Source organism: Corvus kubaryi, unplaced genomic scaffold (genome assembly GCF_017639235.1).
Source record: "Corvus kubaryi isolate FWS band 111438036 unplaced genomic scaffold, C.kubaryi_AGA036_p1.0 65493, whole genome shotgun sequence".
Classification (NCBI taxonomy): Eukaryota; Metazoa; Chordata; class Aves; order Passeriformes; family Corvidae; genus Corvus; species Corvus kubaryi.
In genome coordinates, this window is record NW_024582049.1 from 55,419 (window position 1) to 79,793 (window position 24,375).

A 24,375-nucleotide genomic window follows, 5' to 3' on the forward strand; every position below is an offset into this window, starting at 1 on the left:
CTGAGCAATATCAACCTCTGCTCCCAGAATCCCCTCCCCATACTAATTACTTCTGGCATATCAAGTTGAAGACATTGCTCCCCAAGATCTTCGCTTAGGATGCAGAGCTGGCCTAAGAAGTTTATAAGTCTGATATTTGCTCCAAACTTATCCCCCCCACAGCCACCACACTTGTGCTGGGGATGCTGAATTAAATGATGTGACTTAAAAATATCTTTGCCATCCCACTTCCACCAACACCCCCATTTTGGAAGGTACAATGGACCAACAGTTTATAGAAACTGAAAATAAAAGGAATAGAATTCCTACTCTTAGAGAGCTTCTACGCAGGGTTACATTAAAAGGGTGTTAGGGGAATTTAGTGTTTCCACTTATGATGTTCCTGCTCTAAATGTAAAGACCCTTTTGTTTTGACTTTCAAAACTGACATTTTCCAAAGCACCTAAATTCAACAATATTTTTTTGCAATATGACATTAATCCTGACTTCATTATTGCTAGAAAAACTAGGCTGAGAAACAAGTTGAAGCAATTCCTTAGACAACTTATTTGTGTTCTGACCAAATAGTTCTAAAAAAATTACACAGTGCAGAAATACTCAAATTAAAAGAAATATTTTTTCTACATATCTGAAACTACAATACACTGCACTGTTGTTATAGGTTGACAAATCAGCTTTTCCCTGGTGTCTGGTGTAAAATATCATACACAGGAAAAGGTTAATCTTCAGAGAAAATATCATCTCTTGGCCCTGTGCATTTGTTGGAGTCACACAAGCTTTCTTTGCTGTCATCCCAGCAAAGCTGCTTTAAGTAGTTCAAATTAAATATCGCTAGTAGTACATGTTGGTAGCAAGTAGAGGCAAGAAAGAGAAAAACTTTGGGGTGGAATTTAAAGGGGAAATAGGATTATGTTTGCTCTGTAACATGGCCCCCAAATTATGATTTTAAAAACTGTTCAGGCCTCAGTTGTACAGAAATTCAATTTACTCAGTTCTGAAAGTAACTGAACTTGATCTGACCTGCCACTATCGATCCAGCAAATTTAGAAACATTTTTCATTTATTCCTGGTAGTGCTTTCAATTACAGAGATACTATCATTTTGAATATTTCCCCCTATGAAGACTTCCCCCCAGGTTTTACAAAAGGAAACCTATTAAAATGTTTCCCCATCCTTTTAGCACGAAAGAGACAAGACTGAATACAACAGGAAAGACTGGAGCTCAACACTAAAGCAAAACTTGGCCGAGGAGCCACACTTGCTACTGGATCAGAGGAAAAATTCATGACCACAATCAAACTAAGGCCAAGCTAACATGCTTTGGTGATCCAGAAGGTGGGGGAGTAGGAAGAATTGCAAGTAATTTCATAATTTCTGGGTTTAGTTTCAAGAGCTGGGTTTAATACTCGAAGGAAAGGGAAAATGCCATGACCCTCCACATGACTTTGGATTTCAACATATTAGAATTAAGCCATTCAGATAGTGCTTTGAGACTCAAATTGTAGCTGAATTTCAGTTTGCTGGTAGGAAGCATCTATCCTGTCTAAATATCAAACCATTGACCTGATTAGAAGTTTTCTTAAGATTAACACTCTTTAAAAGGGAGAGAATATCAAACCATCAAAACATACTGTAGTGAGGACTCCCTTATATGGTAAAGCAGACGCTGAGGTTGAGATGACTTGCAAATGGTATCTGTAAATATTAATGCACTTTGACATTGAATATTGCATATCATACATTTTAAGTGTTTTTTAGTGTGTGGATGTTTACAGTGAACTGATGTGCTTCTGAATATGTCTGTTTTCAATTGAAAGTGTGGCTTCATTAAGGAGAGTGAGAACATAAAGCTTAGCATCGTGATCATTCCTCGAGAATTAGCACTAAATTGACATGCATCCTTAATACAACCTTTTAATTGGGTTTGTGGGCACCAAACAGCTTCATGAGCTTTAGCTGTTCTTCACCTTCTTTTCTACAGTTCCAGCTTTCCAGTACCCAGCCTGGGTATTGGCTGCTTTTAATACAGAGTGGTTTTCTCCAGGCTGGGACTTCATCTTGCAGATGCCTTCATTAAGCAACCAGACATGAAAACCTTGTAAGATTCCTTCAATCCTAGGAGCATTTCTTCCACCAGGATTTTTTTTAATATTCTTATTACTGACTCTGTTACCTTCTTTCATAATATCCTAGAATGGTTAATTGGAAAATGGCTATGAAGAATTCCAAACACATCAGTACACAAGATTCATAACCCTCAGTTAAAATGAAATATTGAAGGATCTTAAACATTGCAGGTGACCTTGAGAGAATAAGCACCCTTATATATGTATGGGCTAAGAAAAATACGGATATTTCATTTAGATTAACTGCTGGGCAAGTGAAGTGGCAGGCCCAAAGTGGCCAAAACAGGTGCAATGTCCATTCTGCAGCACGGGAACAAAATCATGAAAGCTGCAAAAATGTCAGTGTAATGCATCCTTCTCTGTGCCTTTAATTTGGACTCTGAAACACCTCAATTTACCTATTTCAGATTCAGGGCATTTTCTTTATTCTGCTTTTAACAGAAAGATTTTCTTTGCCTTAATCTTCTGCAGGATCTGACAAAAATGAACACACAGAAGACTGTGTCAAGAGACCGACAAAATCTCATGTTTCAATAAGCACAGGAATGCCTCATATGTGTGGAGCTACTTTGAATCTAACCCACCTATGCAGCTGTCAAGCCAGAGCACATGCTGAGGAAGAATAGGTTGCCTTAGCAACCCCAGTCCTGTTGTAGAGACTTCAGAAAAACTGAGTAATTTTATCTCTCTGAAGCACCATTGTGCCATTGTGCTTAAATACCTCACACATAAAATAGACATACATTACCAAACTCTCCATACACACTTTGAGCTATTTTCATGCTATGGGTCATAGAAGACTCTGCTTGGGAAAAATTTTCTTCTTCTTTCTTACCATTAGCGACCCTTGCAGCAGTCATCAATTAAAAAGGTAGCACTTGCTTATTGCCTTTTTTTGGGGTTTGTTGGAGATGAATGACTGACACCATTACAGAGTTAAAACTTCTCTTCCAGCTGTGCTGGCTTTAATGATTAATCTAGCTCAGAAAACGACCAGCTACCTAAAATTGATTTTAATATATGATATTGTTGGGCTGTTCAGAGAAATTTGTGAGAGGGAATAATGACTACACTCGGCCAGTATGCTTATTATTGTGAATAGCCTTTGGCTACACAAATTTCAGGTCTGAACTGTACATAATATGCCATTAAATTGTAATAATTGAAAGTTCTAGAAAAAGGAATCTAACGATACCCGACAGAACAATCTTAGCTCCATGAGAATATATTTAATTAACCCTTAATCATTTTCACCTTTATGACACTGGAAACACTTCTAGGATTTGATTTACAAAATTATTATGCCATTAATAAGAGGAAGATATTATTGACATACCAAAATCCAATTTAATTACTCCCTTGATTCCTCCAGAGGCAGAGAGAAGCTTGCAATTTTCTGACACTATGTTCCATTTTTAATATTGTGAAATAAAGAATATCTCTGAGTAGGCCAGAAATGTTGCATAATTGTTTCTATCTGAGCTACAAGCACAACTATACCAACGTATTTTGGCTACCTTGAAAGTTCTTTTTTGTCTTTTTCTATATCAAGTATCCCACTTAATACTTTACTCTTTGCTAGAAATACTCTTACATGAAAGAATTTCTACAGTAACTGCCAAACAACTTGCTATTATTTTCATTTTTTAAAGGTATAGTTTGCAATGTTTGCAAAGAAAATGGAAATTCCTGAACTATTTTAGGAATGCATAACTCATCTAACTGACCACTCCAGGATTTGGATGTAAACACAAAAAAACCTCTTAAACTTGTTTTCTAACTGTCAAGAAAACCATGCCTGTTCACTTTCATAATTAATAGACTGATATATCTTAGCAAAAAAGCTAAAATTTACATGCTTCCAAATTTCCATACTGCAAAATCCGCATAAAAGAGAGGAGAAAAAAGCCTAATAGAGTTGGGACAATAAAAGCTGGAAAAAGTGTTGCCATTTATGCATCAAGCACCATAGTTCTTCCTGAAGCACCATGTGCTGCCATATAACATCACAGGGGCATGACAGTTCAAGGTGAAGTTTATCCTGATTAGGTTTCCAACAAAAACAACAAAAAATAAGTAATCTTTGTTGACAGCCACAGGCAACAGTTTCCTTGCTCTTTTTACAGCTTTTGTAATTCTCCTAAACACCTCAACTTTTCTGCATTTTCAAGATGTGTGTAAAGTCCTACTTCATTTGAATTTTATACAAATAGGCCACTGATATTTGTCATGAGAAATTCCAGATATTCATTGTAGAGCGATATCAGACAAGATAAGCTGAACTAATTGAGATTTCTTCAATTAGTTCATTCCACTGTCTTGCCCTGCATTGTAATTTTGTGTGCAGCTATCTTTATTTCTCATGTGTAAAGTGAGTCTCGGTGGCAAAATAATCATATGAAGTATTTAGACTGGTATGTTATCAGGGACAAATCTTTTTCATTCTCAGCTACTGGAGATGAAAATCAAATGTTTTTTAAAGTACACTTGAGGAATTTCCTATCCCTTTTCTTAATAGCAGGTTATATGTTTATTAGTAGCTAGCAACTAGAAAGTCTTAGCCAGAAATATGTAATATTATTTTGGAAAGTACTGCTGAGAGTGGATATTATGGTTAGTTCAACTTTTGGACACTGGATTAATTAGGCTTCTTTATTTTGTATATATCCTGCTCACAAAAGTAGCATTAAGACTGATCTTGCATTCTAGGTGTCAAAAGGTCCAAAAGATTCATTATCCATAACAGTTAAATGAATTAATAAATGTGAAGGAAATCTATGCAGCAAAATTATTTAAATCCATCCTTTGTATACTAGTGGACTGATAATACAAAGTGAGTATCACCCTTGTTTGCAGTCCAGGAGAAGAAAGACATTATGAAAGGAGAAGGACGACCAAATTCTCAACACCATACAAGAGTTCAGAAAACTGTAAAAAGTCAGTGGCAAATATATGAGAAAATAATAAATACTTCTATTTTTTATACTCTATAAATATAACGTGTGATTTTTTCAAGTGTGCAAAACACATGCAAAACATTAAACAGTGCAAGCCTCAGGATATGCATATCTGCACTTGTGTGCAATACTGAATTACCTGCCTCACATCTGGGCAATTGCATACTCACTAATTACATGTTCCCAAAGCATAAGACCCATTTATGTTAGAATAGACCTTTATTATGTCTCATTTAGTGTGAGAATGTGCCTGGTTTGGTCTGAATTCTGCAGGGAAGGTGACTGGTGTTTATAAAACCACTCATTTGATGCTGAATGCTGACCCAATATTGAGAAGTTTTTTGGTTCAAGTTGTACATCAGTATTACTTAATAAACTCTTCAAACACTACAGTGAAGAGAGAATTCAGTTCCTTCTGAAATTTTTATCATGTCAAATACTCTAATATTCAAATCTCTAATTAACTAATGGATTTTTACAGTGCCTTGTTTCTAATATCTTCAGCAACAGTCCGAAGTATCCGCTTTTCAGTGTGTACAATAAGAAATAATTAGGTCTTGTTTTTCTGGAAACATACATGTTTCAGTCCCCAGTGCAGAAAGGGGATTATGAAAACCAAGACCCACTTGGAATTTAATCTGGCAAGGACCGGTAAAGTCTCAGCTGAAAGGCAGTATCTATGTAATGCAAACAAATGACAAAATAATCAAACATGTTTTATGTGAAGCCATGTTTGTAATACTGACACAGTTCTCCATTTAAATCAGGACTTTCAATTTTTCTTGATAAAGAGTAATAGAAGAACCTTTTAAAAATTGTTTTATACTCACAGTAGTTGAGAATGTTGAGTTCCTAGCCAGGAGAGACTGCATGGTGAAGCACTAACCCTTCAGAACTGGATTTTAGTGGAAGTGCTGACACAGTCTCAGTTATACCACCGTGAGTACAACGCTATTATTCCTTTATGGTAACAGACAGTGTTGAAGCTGCCCTGTAATTTGGCACAGAACACTTCTATACTAATGCAATGTGACAATGTTATTATGTCTGCTATTTTCCATGCCATAATAGCAGTATTTGTTTCCACAAACGTGCCATTACATTCACTAATAGGGCTCTACTTAGAGACTGCCTGAGTAAAAACCAATGCAAACTTATAGAAAGCAGATAGTCTCATATAGATTTGTTTTGCTGTGCCAGAATCATTTTCAACCCTATTCTTATTAAAAAAAAAAAAAAAAGATGAATTCCCTGGGAGGGTAGCTTTCACTACATAACCTGCTGTTAGATATGGTTACTATGTTAATGATGTATTTTCTCAGAGGAGATGCATCCTTTTGTAAGAACAGCCATTAACTGTCGTTTTAGTACAGTATCTTTATGTTTTAGGAAAACCACTACTGGTCTGCTTTACATCAATCAGTGTAACACTTCTGTCTATAACATCTAAAGAGCATTGGTGCCCCGAATCTCTAAGTGTCATATCACATCAAAATAAAAAAAATGATAAAACAGATAGCATCCTGGGGTCAAAATTTCTCCCGCCTTGTTTATCTTCCAGCAGACAGGACACTGCAGCACACTGAAAGTTCCCACCTCTGCCACCACGGAGGCTTCAGGTCTGCAGGCACATCATACTTACTGGAGGGGGCTACTGAGATTTGCAACCAAGCAAAAGTTGTGTGATGGGTGTTTCTGACTACAACTGTAAAACTATAGCCTTACACTTAGTTGGCCTGGGTCTATTTCCATAGTAGTGAATTCCCTAAATTTCTCCTTCTTCCCTAGCAGACACATGGAGGACACTCTTGGACTAGGAAAGAAAACAATCTGCCTCATATGGTGCTTATTTTGAGAGAAATTTAGAAAAAAGAAAAAAAAAAATCTTCATTTTCATTTCCACCTCCAATAATACACTGGACAGGACAGGAGTAATAATTTGCTGTTATCACAAAAATTAAGGAAACATCTTGCACGGTGTATTAATGGAATACATTATAACAATTTCCAAGAAAGGATTCCTTTTATTTTTGTCTCCACACTTTCTGTTTTGGAAATTTAAGACAAAAGCGATACACAGGAACCATTTTCATTGTAAAGCCCAGGAACGATGCATGTCAGATTTTCGTGCTCTGGAGTTACTATGGGAAACACATTGAAAGTATCAGCTCAAATGCAGGGAGGTAATTTATGCACATTTATGCAAATTGCAAATGATACGAAGTTGGGAGGAGTGGTTGATCAACCAGATGTGTGTGCTGCCATTCTGAGGGATGCTGACAAGCTGGAGAAGTGGACTGACAAGAACCTCCTAAAAAAAATGCCAAATCCTGCACCTGGGGAGGAATAAACCCTCACATCAGGACAAGCTGGGGCCTGACCAGCTGGAAAGCAGCTTGACAGAGAGGGATCTGGGCATCCTGACAGTCAACAAGTTGAACATGGGTCAGCAACGTGCTCCTCTGGCAAAGAAAGACCAACAGTGGTGGTTGTTGTCGGTAAAATGTTGCGGAAAGGTTGAGAGATGTGATCCTTCCACTTAACTCAGCACTGCTGAGAAGCACCTGGAGCACTGTCCCCACGTGCTGAGCTCCCCAGTGCAAGAACAACATGACAGTACAGGAATAAGCCTAGCAAAGGACCACAAAGGCCATCAAGGGTTCTCTCCTATGAAGACAGCCTGAGGGAGCAAGGACTGTTCAGCCAGGAGAAGAGACGGTTCAGTGGGGATCCATCAATGTTTTAAAATAATGTAAAGATGACAGATTTTTCTTAGTGGTACCCAGTGACACAACAAGAGACAAACTTGAAATATATGAAACTGAAATATATGAAAAATCATTTAAACTTGAGGAAAATACTTGTACGGTGAGGGTGAATGAGCACTGTCACAGGTTGCCCAGACTGGTTATGGAGCTTTCATCTTTGGAGAGGATGACCCAGACAACTGACTGGTATCTGACTCTGCTCTGAACAGACCCTCTCACCCTGGAACCTTTATCACTGAAATTTCTGCTCAGATATAACCCCTAAGAACTCACGGAACAAACCATAGGCAAGGTGTGATGGGTTAAATCCTGGTTGAGGGTGAAACACCCATGCAGTTTAACACCCACTCTGTCTTCTCTGACTATTCCCTCTGCTATTTCTCACATGTTTTCTTTCCTCCTCCTTCATCTCTCCTGCTTTTTGGCAAGAATGGCACACTTTGTAACTGTGCTTTCATAGAGAAACCACCAGCTTGGCTGAAGGACTCAGCTCTGCCCTGTGATGGGTCTGATGGAGCTGGTCACACCCAGTATGGGACAGTCCTGTCCTCCCCTCGACAAGACCCTGTAAACCAAGTACTTTTAACTGTTTCTCTTATTATCCCTGACTCTTATTTTTAAGTAGTCAATTTCTGGGTTTGAAACAAAAAAATCTGTCTATGAGATTTTGACCTCTTGAGTATTCCATTTTATATAAAACACCAGTAAATTGAGCCAAGGGCCTGCCTGAGTAGCAACACTGGGTTAAATCTGAGCTTCTGTCAACCAGAATTGCTCCACACACAATCTGCAATGGAAACATGCTCAGGAACATGCTACATCCTTCCTGAACGGGCTGCATTTTCCCCAACAAGCAGGTGCTATTCCAGACCTGTTGAGGAGATAATCTTTCCTCACAAGAAGGGAATTCGTCTTATTTCAGTGCTGCAAAGCTCAGTCTGTGGTGTGCAGCCTGTGCCACTTTTCAAAAGCTGTAGTAACATTTCATCATTTCTCTTCCCACTATGCTCTTTGCAAAAGCAGCAGAGAGCAGGCTCGGAGCATGCAGGTGACACTGCCAACATCATTTTTCCTCCTTTCCGCCATATTTATCATTATGAAAATTCTTTCATTAGATGTGCTTTGCAGATTTTTTTCGTGTCTTAACTAATCTAAGGAGCCAAGATAAAGCAGAAACCAAATGTATTATATTTACTGCATTCTATTACAAAACATCCATATCAAGGATAAATTTATATTTCATGCTCGTGATAAATAAAAATACTGTAGAACAAATTTGTCTGGGAATAAAGTCAGTATTTTTAGCACCCATCTACTGAAAGGACTCCTTGACCATCATCAGAAATAGCATACTGTGAAATATTTCAATTGTGTGCAATGTAGTCCATGATGTTACTATATAAATGAGCATTCACAGACTGGTAAATATCTTTCTTAAGTAAGCTCATCAATTTGCCAAATTTATGCATTAGCTGTCACTTGAAGAAATAATTCAAAGAATATTCCGGGTCCACACAGCAATTACTACAAAAACACTTATAAACAGAGCTTTCCTTTGTGAGATGTTATATCTGCAACTTGCTATTCAAAGGTTTTAGTTACTTTTGAAACAACTCAAAAGATAACAAAACAGAAATAACTTAAAAGCAAAACAGAAACATTTTTCTCTTGTAGCAGGTAGGGGGAAGAAACTTTTAAAAATGTATGCTTAGCAATATGACTGATCATGTACCTTGCTGAGAAGTGCAAACTCATACATAAAGTGAGCCGAAACCTTTGCTCAAATCGCTGAAAGTTTTAGATACCACATTTCATTTCTACCATGAGAGCAATTGCAGAGAAGCAGAATGAGTCCTTTCATCCATCCCTAGTTTTCAAATGATGGAACTTTCATGGGAATAAATTATTAGGTTTGCATGCAGTTAATTTCCTAGCCTTGTGATAAACACAATTTGAGCCAAAAGATTTTCAGATTATAAATATTCTGCTGTTTTAGGGTTTCTCCAAGATGGCACACCTTGCTGTAGAGTGGAGAACCAGAACAAGACAGAAAAATCCAAAATGCTTGACTTGAAAGTTATGTAACTCTTTCTATCAACAATCATTCTTTCAGATAAATGCATACAAATAGAAATAAAAATGCTTAACCTTAAGGAAATTCCATCTTCATATGGGTGGAAAAATATGCAACATTTGGATATTACAAATGTGATGAATTAAAACCAAAACTCAGTAGGTCACTTTTATCATTTACCGTGGAATATTATGGCTCTTCCATTATTATTCCACCATCACTTCTGCATAATTCTATTTAGATCAATAAGGTTAGACTGGAATAAAACTACATTGTGAAGCTGGTGAATCAGGACCCTTATTTTTGACACATTTAAGCTTTTCCTGAAAGACCAGATGGTTGCTGTGTGTTATTCAGATGAAATCCAAAAGAACTAAAATACTCAGCGTGCTTTTATTATTGGCATGTTTAGTGTGTCACCTAAAGAAACCCACAAAGGCAGATAATAAGCCTTCTCAACTCTTTCACAGTAATTATAGCCTTTGTCATAGTGCTACATTAAGATAACAAAATGTAAAATGTGCTTTCAATCAGGAAAAAAAAAAATCCATCTGCAATATTTATGCAGGAAAGGGACTACATCATACAGGTAACCATCACTACATTAGACTTGGAATCAAGTGTAACAAAACCAAGTTCTGCTCATGTGTGATACTGCATGTTCAAAATTTATAAAGCATATTCTTTTTTCTTACCACAAGCCTTACAGATTTTCATAGGGTTTACCAGTCCAGTTAAATATCTTATATTAAAACAATATAAAGCTTCAGGCACTTGCTTCAAATGTTTCCTTGAAGGTCTCAGGTGTTCAGAGGGACATTTTTTCATGTACTTACGGTCATTGCATAATGGTCCACTAAAGGAGGTCATGCTACAGTCACAACTGAATCCATCCCACTGCTGTAAGCACACGCCCTGGTTTGCACAGGAATCCTCTTGGCACGTTGTGCTGGGGCCTAATGAGAACACACAAAAAAGGACTTGCACTTCATCTTCCAAAGAAAGGCACTTCTCAGTGGGTCACATCGAGTAGTTGCCAACATCTCAAATCAAATGAGCAAAGAGTTACCAAGTCAAACGCACATAAACTTGCTGGTTTTGGAGCAGCATGTAACATTAAAAGGGGGGTTTTGCTTCAGTTGTAAGATTGCTATGTCAAACACATGAGAATGCACAAAATGGAAGCAGAATTATTCCAGGTACAGTGGGAATGTTAACTTTGTTGTCAGTTATTTGTTAATCTCGTGTCAGACCATTAACTGGCTAACTGTTGTCTAAAAACTTCATTATTTCTTCCTGTAAATACATTTCAAACAGCAAAGCCAGATGCCACAGGAATCAAAACTCTGGGATATGAAAGATTGGGTAATGAAATAGAAAAATGAAACAAGTTTTAAGAACTAATAAAATGAAGCTACGCTATTACAATTATTTTAATCCCACAAATTATTTAAAATGATTTAGGTCTGAAATTCAGGGCAGTTTGGGATTCTTTGGCAGGAATGTTGACAAGAACTGATTCACATGCTTTAGGGATCCCATGCAGGTTCCTTTTTAAAGGGGAAATGCAGAAAATCAGACTACTAATGAACTGGCATGCCAAAATGTGACATACACATGAAAAACAAAGCTACTCTATTTCTAGAGAATCATAACTAGACTACTGAAATATAAAGAAATTTCAAAAAGGAATGATCAAAGCACTAAAGCAATCACTATACAAACATATTCAAGACTGAAAGCCTTTATGCAAGCAATGCTGGAAAATGAAGGTTCATTTAGCCCATTGTTTTAGGGGTGGGAAAGACAAAATAAGCAACAAAATATCACACTTTAGTTCTGAAATGTACAGAGCATTTATTGCAGAAATCCAACTGTGCATTGGGGGTTTCAGTCTTGTTTAATACACACAGGGCTATCTACCTTGCAAATCAGCTTTCATCAATGCAACTTTGTCAGCAAAATAAAAAAGCAAAATATAGTAAATGTTAGTAAGCAATATTGAAATGGCAGCAAACACAGAAAAAAAACAGTCAGAATAAAGTGCATGCTGCTGTTAAAGAGAGAAAGAAATGCCATATAATGCAAACAAATTAATGCTAATAGCCATAAATCTTCAGGCAAGCCAAAATAAGAAAGCAGTCATTTGCCAGTATTTTACTAGAAATATAATGGTTAATTGAGCTGATGACATGTAATGGAGGAAAATTAAAAGTGGGGTTTCTTTTCTTTCTTGGATAGCTATGAATGCATTAACAGAGTAAATGCATGGCTGAATCCTGACTAGCCCTTTGTCATGTTCAGATACACTGAATTTAAGAATAATTAGCACCATCATCCTCTGTGGTCTGTCTTTTTTTCTAGGCCTTTCTCTGTGACTGGTGAATGAAGACTGAAATACAGACCGTGAACCACAGTTTACCATGAGCTCACACACACATTTCACACTAACTCTTGACACTACAAGGAAAAATTTGGTTCTGGGATTATAAAATTGTCCCAGATTGGTTTGGAGGAGACACATCAATATCCATTTGAAACTCCCACTGCCAGTCAGTGATGACAGGGCAAAGCTGGTCCAAAGATTATATAAATAAATTAAAAATCATGCCCTAGAGAGAAATCCTCGTAACCCTTCTTTTCCATTAGACCTTCTTTAAATATCTGTGTGGGATTTTATTTTGATTTGCCAGTACTTTAAAAAAATCCATATCAATATGATTTAAATCAGCTCAATGGCCTCTTCCTTTAAATGAGGCACAGCTCAGTCTCTGAACCAGGGCTTGGAACAGTCACCAAAGTGACTGAGAGCGAGGGCAGGGTGCATCCCTGTCTTGGCAAAATTATTAACTCCTCTATTTTCTCCTGTTAGAATAATAATAATAATAATAATAATAGTAACAATAAGGCTACCACCACCTATAACTGACTGCAGCAGGCAGACATTAGACAGTGATTTCCTTTTCTTTGGAGTTCTGAGCCCAGAAGTTTAAACATTTGGGCATTACATCACCCTTTCTTGAGCAGAGGATTATAATGACAGAATCCCATAGCTGACAAGACACATTTTTTCTCACCAGATTCTGCTACTCGGAAACTTTACAAAGCTGAAGTGAAAATATCTGTAGGTGTTTAAATGTTATATATTCATGGATTTATTTACACTTTAGTTATGCAATGTTGAATTTCCTCATCTTTGCAAAAGTAGAGCAAAAGTCACAAGGACTTGAAAGTACATAAACTGCAGGACCCTGTAGGCACATTAGGAAGTGCATGTGAAAACACATATTTAGAAAAAAACCACAGATACAATCTTGCTAAAGTGAGGTATTTTTTTTTGTATCAATTTGATTCTTAGCACTTCTGGCTTATCTATATTAGTCATTTTTCTAAAATTGCTATCAAGACTAGCTTGCATATAAGCATTTCTTTTAGCAAAAGTAGGATTTTTTTTTTCCCCAAAGAACAGAAGACTGTTTAATGGTGGTAAATACTATGATATTTACCATAAAAATTTCATCTTTTCACATATATATGTATTTATATATTGCAGAACTAAGGTATTTAGTAAAAATATTGTAATACACCCTTCTCTAGCACTTTTTCTTTTTTTAGATTCAATTTTTAAAATACTCTAATTTATTCAGTCTTCACTGCAGACTTTTTAATTGACTGGATTTCTGATCTCCTTTACATTTGTCTTATGTGAGGGTTTACATGCAATATGTATCACAAAAAGCATCATAAACTGACCCATAGATGTTTTACAATGTATTATAAAAAACAAATTTCTTATCTTACCACTGAGAATCCTCATGTATGTTAATACTGTGAAATTTTTCATAGAGTTCATATAACACTCAAATTACATTTTATATGCACATGTACACACAGTGCATTTTTCTTTTAACTATATAAAGACTATGTTTGTATCATACTTTATTTTAAGTGGGAAAAGGAAGTACAATTGAATTGACTAGAGGAAAACAGCCTTGACACAACCTGGCTTTGGGGTTTGCCATTAACAATTCAAAGAGCTGGTTAGCATATTTATCTTTCTAGCTGTTAGTTTCTGTCTGTTCTAGTCATTGAAAATTTGTCAACAAGGTGGATTCAGCTGAGTGTAAATTATGTTTCATGTTCAATGATAGAGAAATCTCTCTGCCTGTGGTTGAAGCTTCAAAATGCAAACCTTCCAACATGCCACAGCAATCCCATGGGTGGGCTTGCCAAAAATGTTTCATGCACTCCTGGGCAGTCAAATTATTGAGAAATATAAATATTTTAAGTGCAAAATCTAACAGATAAAAATAATTAGCAGTATATTATGGCTTCAGACTTTGACAGAAGAGAGAAAAGGGCTTTTTTTGGTTTTTTTTTTAATATATACCTGAAAGTTGGGGAATTCAATCCCATAAATCTGAAAAACAACAAATCCAAGAATCCAAGTGCCTCACTTCTCAGGACAGATTTTCCAACAACCTGATGTCTTAGCACATGTACCAGCTGTCTTTGGGATTGAGAGTGGTGGTGACTAACACTTCTGAAATTACTTCTGCTGCTGTGTCCTGAGCTCTTTGGACATGATGTCTCAGGGGAATTCCAGGGCTCACACATCCCATTGCAGGGTGAGATTGATGCAGAGCTTTCAGCTCTCTAAGGATGGAGACAGTCCTGGATGGACACAGCAGCAGAGGTGGGAGCAGCTTGAGGCATGCAAGGGTTTTCTAGGAGGCACCTAAATTCACAAGTGACCAAAATCATATTTTAGGTGGAAGAACACTTTTTTGGACATCTGATTCATGGTCTGCAAACAAAAGACTGACAGATGGGTCAGACATGAGGACTGGAAGTAAACAAGTGAGATGGAAGAGATAACTTGCAAGGTTATGCAGAAAGGTTGGAAGGGGATATTTCATTCCGTGCTGTCAGATTTCCTTCTGAGGGCAGAAGATTTTTGAGGAGGCAGTTCTCTGGGAGCCAGGCAGCACACCTGGTTTGACCAATTTGTTGTGTCAGGTGATTTTGGTGTTGGAAAAAAACTCTCTACCAAAAAGGACAATAGTTGTATGGACTTTATTAAATTGTTGGTAGCTTTATTAAATTCATTGATAGCTGAGTTGTGCCAGTGGTTTAAAAGATGGACTCACACACCAGGCCTGTGGCAATATTTCTTTGAAGTACATGAAATTCATTTAGGAAATGACATAATTTCAAAAGAAGCTATGAAATGCATAATGGAATTAAGGTATACTTTGACTCTCTGACGGGATGGTGCAGGGATGGAATTGCTAAAACCACTCAGGAAGCAGAATCTAATTTTCTAAACTCAGTGGCAAACTAATTTACACATATTTTTGCACTCCTGAAAGAAATATGTAAAATTCCCATCTTATATTTTTCTGCAGCTTTAGTGCCTGTTTCTATGTGCTAACAATAGAACATACATTGCTAACTAAGAGTAGCAGGTAAAGAACAAAAAAGCTCCACCTCTCCAAATGTACTGTAGGCACAACAAAAGAGGAGACAGAATTTATCCATCACGAAGCTTTATCTTGTGAAACTTGAGGAACCCCCCAGCTCTCCTTTGATTTTTACAATGTCAATTTGCATACTTAACAAAATTGATATCAAAATCATTAAGATTCCAACTTGGAATTGATTTTATAATGTCATTTACACATTTTTCTGTCCAGAGAAGAATGGCACTTGAGAGAAGGGAGAACAAATAAAATTGAACATAAACACAAAATCCAGAATTATGTGAATAAATTAGATTTTCAGGGACAGAAAATGTATTCAAATTATTCCATAAACCATAGTAAAAATAACGTGGGATCAAATGACAGCTGGAAAAATAGCTAGAGATTGACACCCCTGAATTAGAAATACACCTCTTCTAATTCTGTCCTCACTTAAATTTCATGGTATTCCAGAGGAGTCAATAAAGACATAAAATTGTAAGATAAAACATATTTGTCTGTTACTGATTTCAGACAGAAATGCTCATGTCAATACTAATCTCAGGGACAAGCAAAAATATTGGTATTAAAAAGTTTCATAAATTAGCCTTGAGTTAAGCAACTCAAAATGTCTGCTTTGAGATTGGAATTACTTAGCTAAAGTCTCAGCATTAACTAATGCCTAAGTGCTATGAAGATATAAAGAACTTAATTGAAGCTAATTGTAACTGTTGTTATCATTAATTAAAATACATCAGAAGTAAACAAAATACATGCAAAAAAATCTTGCCACTGGAGAAGTAAGGAACCTACATTGAACATTCTGAAGTTAACTCATGTTCTCAGATCAATCTCTGTGCTTTAGGGCAGACACATGCTTATCTCCATAATACTAAAAAAATGCAGCCTTTATGTAAGAAAGGGCCAAGCAAGATCAATTAGAAGCAGGTAAAATATAGTCTCTTGATGTATGGAGTGTAAATACCAACAAAATATTGCAGGATTCGCACAGTACTTTCAATATGAGAGATATATATAATCAGCATATTTAATACCTTCACATCCTCTTTCTATTTGCCCATTGCAGAAGAGAGCATCTGAGATGAGATCAGGGAGCCGTCCGTTCAAGTCAACTGATGCAAGGCAGCCTTGGAATCCCTCCTTTGCATGCACCAGTTTGGGCAAGGATTTGAACATTTCTTTGGCCACTCCTCCAATATACAAATCACCTGTTGAGGAGAAATAGATATTAGATACAAAAAAGGACCAAAAAACAACCTTTGAACCACTTGATCTTCTGGCCTTTTTGTGCGGAATGACACATATGTCCTAAACAAACATTCTTCAAAATAAATGTAGAAGAAAACACTGATAACGTGTATGATTCTATGGCATTGCAGGACTGTATTTTTTTAGCTGCAAATGTAGACTTCAAATTTGTATGACTGATTACTCAGAAGTACCTGGGCATGTTTTTCATGTGCCACCTTGTGTTCAGGAAACATGCATCTGTTTCAGAGAGGAGGGTTAAATCACAGAATCCCCATCTAGAAACCCATCTAGAGCTTATGCAATTGTTCACATACTCAGGGAGCCTGACCACAGGCCACACCAGTGATGGACCCAGCACAGTGAGATAAAAGGCAATAAGTGAAGCAACAAGGTCCACCCGAAGTCCATGAATCCAGAATCATCCATTCAGAAGTACATCAAAAAAATAAAAGATTTAAGGACACATGAAAGGAGAAACTTAGGGATGCCATTGTTAAACAGCAAAAAGACCATCCCCACTAAACTCACACTCTGTGCCAGTCGTGGGAACAAGGGGTCTTAGATGCCTTTAAAATGGCAGTATGAACACTGATCAAACAGAATTTTATTGCCAAAAGTAATTCTAATAATTCAGCTTGCTCTGATGGACCTCAGGTGACTTACTCAGGACTGAAAACCAGTGCTTTTCTCCCTTCAAGCAATTCTTACCTCTGAGACTTGCTTTGAAAGGACATAACTATAACTTTCCCCTTCAACACCAGTGGGAGTATGCTTTTTTTGTTTTAAAACAATTCAGGCTCTACCTTTCTTTCATGTGTTGGGTGTGTCTGGTGGACAGAACAGTCATCTTTTCAAACCAACATAACCATAACGACTTCCCTAAGTGTGCCTTAAGTGTCAGGCTGCAAGTTTAACCAGGTACTTTCCATACCTGCTGCTGAGGACATGCTGCAGAAAAGAACCTGACTGCTACTTGGCCAGAGAAGGGAAGCAGGCACAGCACAGTTTCTACCTGGGCATTAAATCCTCATCAATGACAGAATTTTTTGCTAGTACAAATGTTTGGCAGGTTATCTGAATATACATTCTAATCTACATTGTGCTTTCCAGTAGAAAACTACAGTCTGGCTGATTTTGGAGCCTAGGCCACAGGACCAGGTGCTCTAGTACCAAAGAGTGTTTCTGCATCACCTCAAATGCAAAATTGTTAATTCTGTGTTTGCTGAGCTTTGTAGGAAGGTTTTACAGTGACAGAACTCAGAATGTACTATTGCCGCTACCCCTAATTCCAATCTCCCTCTTATTGATGTAAATCACCTTTTACTTGTTCTCCTGGCATACTTCTTGTTTGAAAGGGACCAAAATTTAGTGCTGGTTGTAATGGTTTACAGTTTGCCTGCAAGGAAATAGCCTGAAACTAATAAAAGTCTATCAGAATGAGAAAAATCTTTAGTCACTACATACCAGCCCTAAAATTCAACTGCATTTGAATTAGTGAAATAGAGACAAAAAGCTTATGAACATGCATATTATTAAATTTATAAGCAAACCAAGCAAGTCTTAGCAACCTTTGTAGCATCATAGATTAAGAAACCTCAAGCTTTATCCATTTCATGTAGACGATTTGGAAAATAAGATCTTGCCTTCCTCTAGAGTTCTGAGGTACAGTGTAAATCTCACAAGCACAAGATTAAACATAACAGATTAAAATATGGTGATCCATCTGTTTCCACAAATGGGATCTAATTCATTCACAGCAGAAAGATTCCTGCATTTTTCAATCTGCTGAACTGAAAACAATGTTAAAACACTTGTGTCATGATGCATGTTCTTCATCTTTTTCTCAGACAGAACACCTAGAAAGCAAAATCTTTCCAGGTTTCCTGAAGTTCTGTGCCTTCAGTCACTGTCAGCTCAGAATAGAGAGATAATTCATCTCAACTGATCCCAACAGACTTAAAAGAGGGAAACCATTCCAGAGAATAGTATTAAGAAAATAATTTCTATGATAAAAAAATTAAACTTGATCTATTGCACATGACATGTGCAATGTCTTTTTAAAAATATACTCTCCAAGTAACCTTTTTTATTCTGTGATTAGTTAGACCTTTAAAACCACAACCTTTCAGATTGATCCCCTGCTAATTCCTGCTACCCATCTCTCAAACCTATTGAGATTGCTATGCACAGCCATACAGCAGGTGCCAGTTATGATGGATGGCTAGCAGAAGTCCAGGTCAGTGTGCCAACATAGAAGCTGGAATTCAGAACATTTGCTCCTGAAAATATACACTGGAATATTGCCAGTTAGGTATCATATGCAGTGAAGTACAATATATTGAATCTAAATAAGCTGTATCCCTACAGTTTACTTACAGTACCTTTGTGTGTCTCTAATTATCAACAGAGTGTTGATAATTAGATGGATCATTTTATACCACTAAAGATACAATTTTTACAAAAACATGTTCTGGGTAATATTTCAGTTTTGTTGGTGTTCAAAGTAACTTTGAGTTCTGCTTTTGTACTAGCAAGTACACTACACAGATACATATCTCAGGTATTGAGCAGCCAAACTGACTATTAGACTGCACCTTTTATAAATTATATAAAAAATATTTTTATGACTATGAGCTAAATCTTCCCAGATTTAATATCAAATGTTTAATACCATATGTGGCTCAAGTTTGCTGCTGCTGCTGGCATAAAAAATGCTTTCTCTCAGACACAAATTTTGCTAGGGGATAAGCTCTGGAATCAAAATTCAGATTTTTATTTTTGTTTGCAAGTTAGTTAATTATTTTCACTTGGTAATTTTTCTTATCTGCCATCACAAAATTTCTGCATTGTACCTTTAATTAATCATATGCCATTTTCATGTTCATCTCAATGAAGAAGTAGTTTCCTACAAAACTCAATCCATTAGACTTTCAGACAAGATAGGATTGCAGAAAATATTGTTAATTAAAATATTTTATATTGAACATGCAACGGCAGAGATTCAGAAAAGAAAAAGATTGTCCCTGCTCCTGCTAAATGAGATCAGGGGAATCAACACAGTACAATACAAATTCCCAGGTTTTCTCTTTCTCACTTCTTATGTAAGTACAGCTTCACTACTGGAAATTTTACTCCAGAACAAATCCCTTGTTGTGTATCTGGCTACCTACAGGTGTGAATTACATGCAAGTTATTTCATGAAGTAAGGTACCACAGTTCATCAGATCAATATTACAAGATTATGACACTGTGTAAACTGGCTGCAGCCTAAATGCAACACTAATGCTACACTGCTACCCACAGAAAATGTGTAACCACAGTTTCTGGAAGTAAAGTTCAGCTGTTGCCTTTCTTGCACATATTCTCTTCTAAAGTTCAGTTTGATTTTTTAAATGTATTCCTGAAAAAGTCTCATTTTTCTCATGGGAATCCTGATTTTCTTTAATTTATGAAGAAAAATAGCCAATTTACATAAAATATGTGTCACCTCTCATAGGCAAAGTTGCAGGTAGTAAAGAAATGGGTGAGGTAATACAGTGAACCAAGATTTCCTTCTGATCACTGGAGAAGCTTCAAATAAAGCAGTTATTTAAAAGCAGATCTCACAACTCTCTTCTTTCTTGTATTAGGAGTCAGTGCACAGATTTATCTCCTTTTTGTTGGAGTGGGAGGATTGTTTCCTCTCTTTGTTTTTCTGAGGCCAAAAAAACCAAATGTGCTGCAGGCATGTTCTCACTGGCACGTTCATGGCAGGCCAGAGGAATCAGCTGGAAGGCAGCACTTTCAGAGCTAGACCTGCTCATGGCAATGATGGTACTGCTCAGTTATGCCATAAGCACTGATAAAGAGAAGATTTTAGTGGGTTTAACTTGCATCTTTTATAGGTACTGCAGATCCTTGTTTATTCCAAGAGGATCTTTCCTATTTACACCTATTTATCTCTTTTCTGACTTAGAGCTGATCTGTGCTTTAACAACAAGTAAATTTAACACAGAAACAAATTGCTAGCTAATAAATTAACCCCAGTTCTCAATGTATTCATTATTGGTATCACACTATGCAAAAGCACACAGAACACCACACAACAGTGAGTCACACACAACTGTTGGTAAAACAAATGCCAAGTCCTCCTGTAATAGCTCATCTTTTTTTATCCCAAGCCTCTGCATTCCTTCAAAATAAGAACTTTGCAAATGCTAAACCAAAGAAATGTAAAACAAAGATTGAAAATGCTGTTCTATTTTCTGAATAACTAAAAGAAGTTATTAAGAGCTATTATCTGGCACTATTGCTGACAGGTCACTTCATAGACTTTTCTCCTTTCCTGAGAATTCTTACATGATACATGCTGGTGGGCAAAAACTATTAGCTTCATGTAACAGCTACCATTGTCTTCAAACATAAGTAGAGAAAGAATTGTTTTCCATGTGTTTATAATGGCAACAACATAAGAATACTGCTCAGGTGTGACTGGTGCACCTGGACCCCTTAACCAGGCCAGCAGTAGTTTGGTACAGGAGATTGGTGACATCAGGGAGCAAGTAGTTTAGCCAAGATGTAGTTAGACTTCTTTACTCTCCTAGACCTGTGTGCTTTGTGTACTTATCTGGTGTTCATTTCTTGAACACCTTTGTTGACAAGAAATGAAAACCATTCATTCAAATATTGTTCCGTGTAAAAAAAATAAGGAGGAATTAAAACAGTGGAGGGAATTGTGGCTTGACTTTTTTGTAACCCATAAAGACAACATCCCATTTTTATATAGCTGACCAAAAGCATCTTCAAATCCATCATTCTCTCCAAAAGCAGACATTCTCTCCCCCAATCTCTTGTTGTGCTGCTGGTTTTAAATATACTGTCAGCTATTCTCTTAATTTCCCTTTCACTTTGGAAGAAGTTGCTCTGTCATGTTTCTAATGTCACATTGCACTAAATCACCATCGTGGCTAGGAATGAGAGTTCTTCGTGGTGTACTAGAGTGGTGTTACTCCCCAGGAAAGAGATGGATAGCCCTGGCATGCCATGGTGGATTCTGAAAACACAGCAGGCATCTCCACAATTCCTTTATAAGACACATGAAAATACAAAGGAACATCTGGCTGCGGTGAAGCCAAGGTGTCAGGCATACTTTTCTCCAAATATGCTATTTCAAAATGATCAAGCATACAACAGCTTCTTCCCTCAGGCAGGCAAAGAGGATGGAGGACTGTAAAGGCTGAGAAATGCCATAGGGAAAGTCTAATCTCAAAAGAAAAAAGTGCTCACTTTATTCCAGTCCCTCCTAAAACAGACGAGCTGCTGTTACCAGATCAATAGAAATTGCTTTGTAGTATATTAATAATTGCACTACAAAGTACATGGGGAACTCATCCTAGGACAACCCACACAATCCCAGCTCACAGTATTTTTGAGACAACTGAATTGTGAAAATAAATTACTCTGCACAAGCTGAATATGCACGGACTAAAAGAACAGACACCATCCTGGTCTTCAAATCTCGAAGGGCTGTTGTCTCAAATGAAAATGTCAGGCAGGCATTCAGATGTCTTTGACATTCACTGAAATATGGGAACCTACCTGGCCTTGATGACCTTCCCACCTCCCCAGTGTACAAGAGCACCCACCTTTTGCACATTTACTTTGTGCAATAGGTGGAGCACAGCGGACACTTTTCTTTCAAATGGGGGATTTCAGCACACGATTTAGAAAAGGAACTGGGCCTGAATAGTGGATGAGTGCTCATTCTAGAGTGTCTCCTCACCTTCATCAATCCTGAGTAAACACTTGCTCTTTGTTCCATATCAATAAAATGTTTGGTCCTTTTAAAAATGTTGATGAGATATAATTGCTCTTTTTTCATAAACCAAGAAGCCCGCTGTGATCATAGCCCATTAATAAACTGAAGAACAGTTGACAAAGGCTTAAATGATGCATCCACAGAGCTTCTGCAGCACATACGCTCCAGCATATGGCTTTTCAAACCCCCTTTGCAGCAGAGAATATGCACTTTGCTGTGCATTCACAGGCCTGCTTGATGCTAGAGCAAAGCATGACTGAATTTTGTCTACCACTTCCAAGGGCACTTGAGGGAGGACATGAAAATGTAAACTTAGTGTTTTATGTCCACTTACTTCAAAGAGTCCATTCTGTAGCTTCAGTATTGATTTGTGGTTGATGTCTTTTGGTTTTGATGTGATTTTTTTTTTTTTTAAGAAAAATAGTCTTTTCAAATATTTGTCCTGTTGGAGTGATTAATTCTATCACTTTTAGACCCTCTCTCACCTAAGGAGGGAAAGGGTGGCTAGTTTACTTGTCCAGGCTCTGCTGAGTTATCTGTCCTTTCAAATACTTCAGGCAAGAGGCTGTTTTATGATGTGACAGGTGGTGGCTTTCATCTTTCACATTCCCTATACTGATAACCAAGCAAGGCAAAATGTTTACAGGCAAATAAAAAGAAAAAAAAAAAAAAAGAAAAGAGGAATTTCTAGGTTAGCAAGTCACTCTTTTAGGAAGGAATGTAGAAACTGATCTTTTCACCCCAATTCTACACTGCTTTCAGTATCTTGCTTGAATACACCATTAAATGTATTAAAAAAAAAAAAAGAAAGAAATCACCAGCACTGAAATGCTGACATTGTGGATTTTCTTCAGGCACCCTTATTGGCACATAGTACATATTGTAGTTATTTGTCAAGAGAATTGAACTTTGAAGATATTTCTTCCCCTGACTGATACTTGACTTTTTACAATTTCATTGTAGCACTGCCCCGTAGTCCACACTGACAGAAAAAAAAAAAATGCAAGGAGAATTAAGAGGTATAAGAAAGAATTTACAGTTGATGGGTGGGCCAGGAACAGCATCTTACAGTTTTCACTTGCCACCGATTTCCACAGCAGTCCAGAGTGGAGATAGAGCTGCTGCTTCACCTTTCCCCAATCTCCTGGTTCCATCACACTACTCAGAACTGCACTGAAGGCTTTTCATACTCATGCAAATATTCTTCTGCCTAGAAACTTTTTCTTAGGGCTCTGCTAGATGTGCTGTCCACTTTTGCATGCATTTCTTGGTGCTCAGATTTCATTCTTACTACAATTTCTGTCTCACTTTAGTACTCCTCAAGGATCACACAAATGCGCCTATGTTACACAAGCAAGTAAAGGTGGTGTTTAAGAGACAGCAGCAACACAACAACGTCCTTGGGAGAGAAGTTCTGAATAGACAAAAGGAGATACTCAAGAAGTGCGTGCTCACATCTGAAGATTTCTCCAGGTTAAAATCCACCATTTCCCCAGAAATTCTGTTCTCAAGAAATGTTTTTTCCCCAAACAAGAAACAGTTACACAAAAACATTTATCATTTTCCTGACAATAAAAATCCTCAGATTCCCCACCGCTTTATTCCTCTCTGCTTGTTTTTACCCCCACTAAAGACTAGATGGAGAGCACTGGCATTGAAAAAGATTAAACAGATGTAAAACCAAAGCAGTCTGCTTGTGCAATGGACTGTGAGGAAAATTGGTGATGCATGTTAAATGGTAAATAATAAAATCTAATTGCCATATAAATGTGCGTGGCAATCCATCTCCCACATAATCAATGCTAGGCCAATTACTCTGTGTGAGGGGAATGGCTGTGGTGGAGAGGTGAGGCATTCAAGCACATCAAATGTCCTTCATTTCTTGCCTGTTCTGGCCACTTTTGGAGATTGTATACACC

General features: G+C 37.2%; 1 long non-coding RNA gene across 1 annotated transcript; it reads right to left on the bottom strand.

Annotated features, from left to right (window-relative positions):
- Positions 1 to 10,299: 10,299 nt before the first annotated feature.
- LOC121673548 lies at positions 10,300 to 23,763 on the bottom strand. The gene is made up of 4 exons (XR_006019236.1): positions 23,751 to 23,763; positions 19,168 to 19,178; positions 16,443 to 16,616; positions 10,300 to 10,881 (listed from the first exon to the last, which is right to left on the bottom strand). It is a non-coding gene; the product is annotated as an uncharacterized LOC121673548 (long non-coding RNA).
- Positions 23,764 to 24,375: the final 612 nt, after the last annotated feature.